At 32.4% G+C, this 9809-nt stretch overlaps 1 pseudogene; it reads left to right on the top strand.

Moving 5' to 3' along the window:
* Positions 1 to 2941: 2941 nt before the first annotated feature.
* LOC141562208 (14-3-3 protein beta/alpha pseudogene) lies at positions 2942 to 3791 on the top strand (annotated as a pseudogene).
* The last annotated feature ends 6018 nt before the right edge of the window (positions 3792 to 9809 follow it).

The following is a 9809-nucleotide window of genomic DNA, read 5'->3' as shown; positions in this document are numbered from 1 at the left end:
CTTTCATATGAGCGGAAATAGTTTTAATTTCACCATCTGAAAATTGTCTGTTCATATCCTTTGACCATTTATCAATTGGAGAATGGCTTGATTTCTTATAAATTAAAGTCAATTCTCTGTATATTTTGGAGATGAGCCCTTTATCAGAACCTTTAACTGTAAAAATGTTTTCCCAATTTGTTACTTCTCTTCTAATCTTGTTTTCATTAGTTTTGTTTGTACAAAAGCTTCTTAATTTGATGTAATCAAAATTTTCTATTTTGTGATCAATAATTATCTCTAGATCTCCTTTGGTCACAAATTCCTTCCTCCTCCACAAGTCTGAGAGGTAAACCATCCCATGTTCCTCCAAGTTATTTATGATTTCGTTCTTTATGCCTAAATCTTGGACCCATTTTGATCTAATCTTAGTATGTGGTGTTAAATGTGGGTCCATGCCTAGTTTCTGCCATACTAATTTCCAGTTTTCCCAGCAGTTTTTGTCAAATAATGAATTCTTATCCCAAAATTTGGGATCTTTGGGTTTGTCAAAGATTAGATTGCTATTTTTATTCACTATCTTGTCCTGTGAACCTAACCTATGCCACTGATCAACTAGTCTATTTCTTAGCCAATACCAAATGGTTTTGGTGACTGTTGCTTTATAATATAGCTTTAAATCAGGTACACTTAGACCACCTTCCTCTGACTTTTTTTTCATTAGTTCCCTTGCAATTCTCGACCTTTTATTCTTCCACATGAATTTTGTTGTTATTTTTTCTAGGTCATTAAAATAGTTTCTTGGGAACCAGTAGGTTATTTAAATAAGTGAGGTTAGAGTTGCTTTCATTGTATCCCAAATAATTTTCTCATTTTTATTCTTCCTTTTAGCTTTGTAATACTTTTTATTTTTCTCTAAAATGTTGGTGATTTAACTGTACATATATTGCTGACTCATAAATGACTGACAACAGTAATGAGTCATTCCCTGAATATTAAATAACAGTTTCATTTTTTGTCATTTTATTTGGTGAACCATATCTACTAGCTTTTGGTTTTCGTCTTAAATGTTCATGACATAAGAGACATAAGGCTTGTGTGTAGTGTATATGCCTACATCTTATTTTCTCACATTAAAAAAAAAAAAACCTCCTTGAGAAGGCTCTCTACAAACAGCACATTTTCATTGCTCCCTTGCTTAACTCTCTGTAATATGGCCTCAGATGTAATCACTCAGCTTCCGATCTCATTATTATCTCCAAAGATACTATTGATCTCTTAATTGACAAATTTATGCATTTTCTTGATCTTTATCATTCTCGATCTCTCTCCCTTTCAGTAGTATTGGTAACTGTTTTCTCCTTATTCTACATGTCTATCAAGGTTGATGATTTCTTCTCAGTTTGTTTTGCTAGATCTTCAGATTGTATTTGCTATCTATAGGCTATTACAAGACTATTCTGGAGTCTTTTTTCTCCACCTTTTATACTATTTTGCTAAGTGATCACATCAGCTACCATGTATTGAATTATCATCTCTATGCTTATGATTCTAATATTTGTTCTCCCTCACATTCTTCATTGCTTATTGGATATCTCAAACTGATTGTACCACAGATATGTTCAAACTAATGCATCTAAAACTAAACTCGTTATCTTTTCCCCAAAACTCTTGCTTCTTCCTAACTATTCTTACTATTGGGCACACTGCTATCTTTCTAATTGCCCAGGCTTACAATATAGGCATCATACTTAATTCCTCACCATCTTTTAGCTTCCATATTCAATCTGGTATCAAGTCTTTTCAATTTTACCTTTTTTATCATCTCTTAAATATACCCAATTTTTTCCTCTGAAACTGTCATTACCCTGATGCAGATCCTAGTCACCTTAGCTTAGACTTTTGTAATTATGATCTTTTGGTTCCTTCCTTCTTCAAAGTCTTTCAACATCCCAGTCCGTTTATCTCCTAACAATCAAATCTATCTTCCTAAGTCATTATTAATGTTATCTCCTTAACCAAAAAAAAATTCCAGTGGCTACATATTACCCCCAGCTTCAAATACAAAATCCTTTGACTTTTAAAGCCCATCATAACTTGGATCCTTCATTGCTTTTCCACTCAGCTTACACCTTCCTTTCTTCCACATATTCTATGACTTAATCACACTGGCCTCCTAGATATACCTCATTCCTGATATTACATCTCTTGACTCCATTTTTACTGGATGTCTTTCATGGCTGGAACTCTCTCCTTTTTCATCTCAATCTTCTTCTCTGGATTCTTTTAGATTCCAATTGAAATTCTATCCTATAAAAAAGTTTTTTTTCCTGATTTTTCTCTCTGTTAATGCCTATTTACTATTTATCCTGTAGAAATCTTGTTTATTCATTTTTGTCTGTAGATTGTGTACCTATTAGACTATGAATCCCTTGTGATCAAAGCCTGTTCTTTGTGAATTTCTCTACCTATTCATCCTTTATAACCAATGTAGGCTCTTAAATTGACGTTATCATTAGAGAGGTTGTTTTACAAATACATATCATGAATACTTTCAGACTGCAACATAACTGTTTTAAAGGTAGAATGAAAGAGGCAGAAGTATCCCTGGAGGGGACAAAGAATGGGAAAACCTCCAGATCAGAACAATTATACACAGAGGAGTATCATGCTGAAGATGGCATGATTTTAAGTTCACTGAAGGATAAATTTTCAAAATATAAAAAAGGAATAGATACCAAAAGTGCCTTAAAACAAAACAAGACAACTTGGACTTAATTATTATCCCAACAAGAGTCAAAAAGCATCAGTAACTATTGACCTATATTATTCCTTTTCAATCTACATAAAAAATTTATGAGAATAAGTTAAACAAGTATCAAAGGGGTGCTTGGTAATTTTTAGAATGGAAAAGGCCATAAAGATATAAATGTATAATGAAAGATGAAAGGTAGACGAAGGAATGGAGGTAGGCAGAATCTAAGTGACATGCTTAAGGTCTCATAGTAAGTGGAATTTGAGTCACTGCAGGGAAGTGTGTTGTCACTGTGCTGACCACATCATGAGAATGGCCATGATGATAACTATGATAAAAGTGGATTTTTGTAGAAAGCAAAACTGGCTAAGCAGGCTGAAAGTTTTGAAAGTTATGAAAGTATGGATTCTACTATGAAGGCAGTCACTGGGCAAGGGTATGAACCATCCAGTGAAGAGAGGAATAGCTTCTCAGTAGCCTACAAGAATGTAGTAAGTGTGTGATAGTCTTCCTGGTGAGTCATCCCCAGCACAGAGCAGAAGATAGAGAGAAATGAGAATAATACAGAGAGAAAATCATAGAGGAATTGCAAGATATCTGCAATGACATTCTAGAGCTCTTGGACAAGTATCTTATTTTCAGTGCTGGACAATCAGAAAGTAATTGAACTTAAAAATGAAATGTTATTAAGTCAGATATTTTTCTAAAGTGGCATCTGAAGACAATAATAATAATAATAAAAAACACTATCAAATTACCAACAGGCTTATCAGAAAACATTTGAAATTGCTAAGAAATAAGTATAGCCAACACACCCAATTCAACTTGACTTGGCTCTCAAGTTCTTTGTCTTTTGCTATGAGACACTAAATTCACCTGAGAAAGCTTGAAGTCTAACATAAATGATCTTTGAGGAAGTGATGGCAGAACTGGATACAATAAATGAAGAATCTCTCAAAGATAGCACTCTGATCATGCAATTACTCAGGAACAATCTCACTTTATGGACATAAAAAAACAGGGTGACAAAACACATTCTGGCAAAGGAGAGAGCTAATGGTTATCATGCTTCACTATCTGTTCAATGTCACTATAACCTAGGCACATATCTTTCTATGCAACAATATGCCTTATGTCAACTTTTCACAACCTTAACATAGCAAACACATTTCTTAGTACCTGATATCAGACATAGCCAAATGAAAACCCTTCAATTTACAAATTTTGCTTGAATCATGCTCAGAAAAGGACTCTGAACATCCAGACCTATTGTTTCACACAACGTTCTCATCACCTTAGCATTCCACTTAGCTGTCAATATCAACTGTACATTCATTGCCTAAAATAAGTAAAATTAATGCATTAATTGAAGAAAAAGAAAAGAAAATGAAAAAAATCCACTAAAACACTATCCTCTAGGTAAACCATTGTTGCAGTTATTCCTTGGCATTTAATCAACATAGTAGTGAACGCAGAACCAAGTTTATATGTATGTCTAGTAGCTCTTTTTTGCTTTGTTTTTACTGTCTGTGTATATCACACAGTACACATGTGGTTGTGAAGATAGTTTGCTTCTGTGTTGTGTTCACTGAATAATACACCCATGGTTGTGAAAATAGAATAGCAAAAACAAAATCCTTGTTTATTAATGTATCAGATTTGTGTCTGTCATTTAAACAGTTCTAATTTCAACTTAAATGAAATAATCAGGAAGAATGTAAAATAATTAAAAAATGAAATACAAAAGTATCAGTTAAAAATTTTCATTTGAACTCTGATGTTCAAACTCTGTTCCATTACTATCAACTGTACCACCTAATATTATACCCTTCTGATCTCTCCTCACACATTGTTCATCTCTTACTCTCTCATTTTGTATTTTATGTTCTAATTATCTGTGGATGTATCTAATCTCTCTACTAAATAGTAAAATTCCCGAGGACAAAAATCTTGCATTATTTATCTTTGTATTCTCTATTGCCCAGCCCAATGCCTTGTATGAGTTTGTACATAATACATTTTTGTTGGGTTAATGAATTTTTTATTGAATTAAACTGAATTGAATATATTAACTAAAAGTAAATTAAGCAAAATCTTTCTCCTCAGAGAGGAGTATATTTTGAGAAGTATACAGGTAACCTGTAATTATTAAATTATATTTCTACTTGAAATTATATTATTTGTATTCTTATAAAAAGCTAGGAGAAAAAACAAACACATTTTCCTTTTGAAATTAGCAAACATTCCCCTTGAAACTAGGTTTACAGCATTCATTTGTATTGCAACTCCCATTTCTTCCTATTGTGAAAATAAAAATGAACTTCATTCAGCCTCTTGAGTTTTACCACAAATTCTAAATTACTGAAACTAGATAATGTGGTTTATTGTCTCAATTTTTGTTTGTTCAATGTTACCATTTACTCATTAAAATGAAAAGAGTTAGAATCAATGGAAAAATATTTGATACTTTTAAAACAATATAACAGATTAAACTGATTGTTATATGGGGGGAGATTGATAGATGATAGGTAGATAATGAGATAGAACTTTTGTAATTCTTTTTTATTATGTATTATAAAGCCAGCTAATGACCATCATGTGCCTATTCATTGATCTCTGGATGACCCTCATTTTCATTAATTTGGAGGCCATGGTGTATCATCACTTGCAGCCATACCTGAAGAAGACTAGTATTAAAGAGAAGGAACTTCATTTCTGGGTAAAGTTTTGGATAAGCAAAATAATTTTGTAATTTCTCCAAAGAAACCTAGGCTACTCCCTTCTTTCTTTTAATTTACAGGTTGAAATTGTTGTTCATTTACATCATCCCCTCAAGGTAGAAATAATGAGGCATAAGCTCTTTGGGCTGTCTTCCCAACAGCTTATATATCAAAGCCTAAATTAAAATTTTAAATATGGACACAATTTAAAAAAGCACAGTACATTCATATGCTCAAAATATTTAAAAAATCATTGTTTACACTAAGACTTTTTCACCATCATATATAGATAACAGCACAGGCTATTAGTTAGGCTTCAGGCTGTGATCATTCCTAAGATAAACTCTTGTGCCACTCACTGCTTCTCTATAAAGCTATCCATCAATAGTTCCTCTTGCTCTTGATTTGAGTTTTTTAAATATATATATATATACATATATATATGTATATATATATATATATATATATATATGTTTTAGATACTTTTGTGTGGTGTTGTAATTAAGCAGATATGCCTTTTAAAAAGATAACTTTTTTTTATAAATTATGCTATATACATAGAATACTTACTTTCAAAAAGATAGCAAGAAAACAACCTTTTCTCTTAGAAAGTTTTAGCCTGGTTTAATATTAGGAAAATTATTAGCATAATTGACTATATCGATAACCAAATTCACAAAAAACATATGATCATCTCAATAGATGCAGAAAAAGCATTTGATAAAATCCAACACCCATTCCTATTAAAAACGCTAGAGAATATAGGAATAAATGGACTTTTCCTTAAAATCGTCAATAGCATCTATTTAAGACCATTAGTAAGCATCATATGTAATGGTGATAAACTGGAACCATTCCCAGTAAAATTGGGAGTGAAACAAGGTTGCCCACTTTCACCATTACTATTTAATATTGTATTAGAAACGCTAGCTTTGGCAATAAGAGTTGAAAAAGAAATTAAAAGAATTAGAGTAGGTTATGAGGAAAGCAAATTAAAACTCTTTGCTGATGATATGATGGTATACTTAGAGAACCCCATATATTTTACTAAAACATTATTAGAAATAATCCACAACTTTAGCAAAGTTGCAGGATATAAAATAAGTTCACATAATTCATTAGCATTCTTATATATCACTAACAAAATCCAACAGCAAGAGATACAAAGAGAAATTCCACTTATAGTGATAGTATAAAATATTTGGGAATCTATCTGCCAAGGGAAAGTCAAGAACTATATGAGCAAAACTACAAAACACTTTCCACACAAATAAAGTCATATCTAAACAATTGGAAAAATATTAAGTGCTCCTGAATATGTTGTGCAAATATAATAAAGATGACAATACTGCCTAAACTAATGTATTTATTTAGTGCTATACTAATCAGACTCCCAAGAACTATTTTAATGGCCTAGAAAAAATAACAACAAAATTCATCTGGAAGAACAAAAGGTCGAGAATTTCAAGGGAACTAATGAAAAAAAATCAAATGAAGGTGGCCTAGCTGTAACTGATTTAAAACTATATTAAAAAGCAGTGGTCACCAAAACCGTTTGGTATTGCCTAAGAAACAGACTAGTTGATCAGTGGAATAGGTTAAGTTCACAGGACAAAATAGTCAATAACTATAGCAATCTAATGTTTGACAAACCCAAAGACCCCACCAGCCTTTGGGATAAGAATTCACTATTTGACAAAAACTGCTGGGAAAAGTGGAAATTAGTATGGCAGAAACTAGGCATTGACCCATACCTAACACTGTATACTAAGATAAGGTTGAAATGGGTTCATGATCTAGATGTAAAGAATGATAATATAAACAAACTAGAAGTACATAGCATAGTTTACCTCTCCGACCTGTGGAAGAGGAAGGAATTTGTAATCAAAGAACTAGAGATCACTATTGATCATGAAACAGAAAATTTCAATTATATTAAGTTAAAAAGCTTTTGTACAAATAAAACTAATGTAGACAGGATTAGAAGGGAAGCAGTAAACTGAGAAAATATTTTTATATCTAAAGATTCTGATAAAGGCCTCATCCCCAAAATATATAGAGAATTGACTCTAATTTATAAAGAAATCAAGCCATTCTCCAATTGATAAATAGTCAAAGGATACAATTTTCAGATGAAGAATTTAAAACTATTTCTAGTCATAGGAAAAGGTGTTCCAAAACATTGTTGATCAGAGAAATGCAAATCAAGACAACTCTGAGATACTACTACATATCTGTCAGATTGGCTAAGATAACAGGAAAATATAATGCTGAATGTTGGAGGGGATGTGGGAAAACTGGGACACTGATGCATCGTTGGAGGAGTTGTGAAAGGACCCAACCATTCTGGAGACCAATTTGGTACTATACTCAAAAAATTATCAAACTGTGCATACCCTTTGATCCATCAGTGTTGCTACTAGCCTTATATCCAAAAGAGATATTAAAGAAGGGAAAAGGACCCATATGTGCAAAAAATGTTTGTGGCAGCCCTTTTTGTAATGGCTAGAAACTGGAAATTGAAGGGATGCCCACTAATTGGAGAATGAATTGCTGAATAAATTGTGGTATATGAATGTTGTAGAATATTATTGTTCTATAAGAAATTACCGCAAGATGAATACAGAGAGGCTTGCAGAGACTTACATGAACTGATGCTAAGTGAAATGAGCAGAACCAGAAGATAATTATACACTTCAACACTAATACTACATAATGATCAATTCTGATGGACATGTATCTCTTCAGCAATGAGGGGCTCCAAATCAGTTCCAATTAATTATTTGATGAACAGAACCAGCTACACTAAGAGAAAGAATACTGGGAAATGAGTATGGACCACAACATAACATTTCCACTTTTCTGTTAATGTTTTCTTGTATTTTTGTTTTTTTTTTCTTCTCAGGTTATTTTTACCTTATTTCTAAATCTGATCTTTCCTGTGCAACAAGATAACTATATACATATGTAAACATATACTGTATTTTTTAAAGAAAAATTTAGCCCTAGAAGGTTAAATCTATTCTAGTAGTGCTAAAATGCCTCTCTCTATCTCCTCTACCCAGAAAATGATAAATTAGTAACACCTAGAAATGATCAGAACAATGAAAATAAAAAGAAGCCTTTATTTTGAAATAAGAATTCATCCTGAAATCTAATAGAACTTGAAAAGACATAGTTTCATATAGAAAAAAGGACTATATGGCGCTCTGAAAAATCTAATATGGAATTGTTGTTTTGTTTGTACTTTGTTCTCCAAGAAGAACATGACATCAAGGAGATGATGACATGATGATGCGGGTCATGGATTTAAGTGAGGGAGAGTAGTATAAGGTCATCTGCCTCACTTTCTCCTCTGGAGACATCTGCTTCCAATGGCCAGAGATAGTTCAGGACAATGGGATATAGTTCCTATATGCAGTGGCAGACCTTGGCCTTTTTAAGTTAACATCTTCAACAAATCTCAATTTGACTGAAGCTGCACCCATTTTGTGATTAAGACTAGATAGAAACTAAGACAAAGAATGGCTTCTTTAATCTAGTCAAAAAAGTGTAAATAAATAAATAAATCTGATATGGAAAATTCTTTGATTGAAGAGCCTAAACCAGAAAGGTCTGTGTTTGGTTTAATAATGAAGAAACATGGAATTTGTTTTTAGTTCAGCTGATCTCTAGTGCATTGGCAACTAGATCTTCTTTTTAGCATATAAATCTTATGTCTTGCAAGTATATAGTAATGGTCAGCATTGGAAGATTGATAATAACTAACATTTAACTTTATGCTTTAAGACAGTCAAAATGCTTTACATATATTATCCCATTGTATGCTATATTCAAAATAGGAAAGCAATGATTCTAGGATCTGAAGATATAGCTTAAAATGTTGCCCTTGATGTTTATATGGGTTATGCTTAGTACTTTTATATTGTTATTTAACCTTACTTGTCTCAATTTCCTCACCTGTAAAACAAGAAGGAGCTTCTGAGCTCCCTTCAAGTGATTGTTGTATCTATATAGTTACTAAGAAATAGTGATGGGAGAATAGTAGGAGCTGATGAAGATCAGAAAAGTCTTTTCATAGAAAGATGTCTTCTTGAGTAGAGTTTTTAAGGTAAGTAGAGATTCTAAGAAACAGATGAGGAAGAGCCTTTCAAGTATGGGAAGTTTGAGAGGGGAGAAGATTGAAAATTATGTGTGAGGAACAGTAAGAAAGCAAGTTTGACTGGGTCTAGAAAGTTCAGAAAGGAGAGTAGGGTGTAATAGAGTAGGGTAATAAAGATAGCTTAGTGTATTGGAGCTTTAAAATGTTAACACAGGAATTTACATTTATCCTAGAGGCAATAGGGAATCTAAGA

Source organism: Sminthopsis crassicaudata, chromosome 3 (genome assembly GCF_048593235.1).
Source record: "Sminthopsis crassicaudata isolate SCR6 chromosome 3, ASM4859323v1, whole genome shotgun sequence".
NCBI classification, from domain to species: domain Eukaryota; kingdom Metazoa; phylum Chordata; class Mammalia; order Dasyuromorphia; family Dasyuridae; genus Sminthopsis; species Sminthopsis crassicaudata.
The sequence above is the reverse complement of the archived record's forward strand: the minus strand, read 5'-3'. Positions and strand labels throughout refer to the sequence as shown.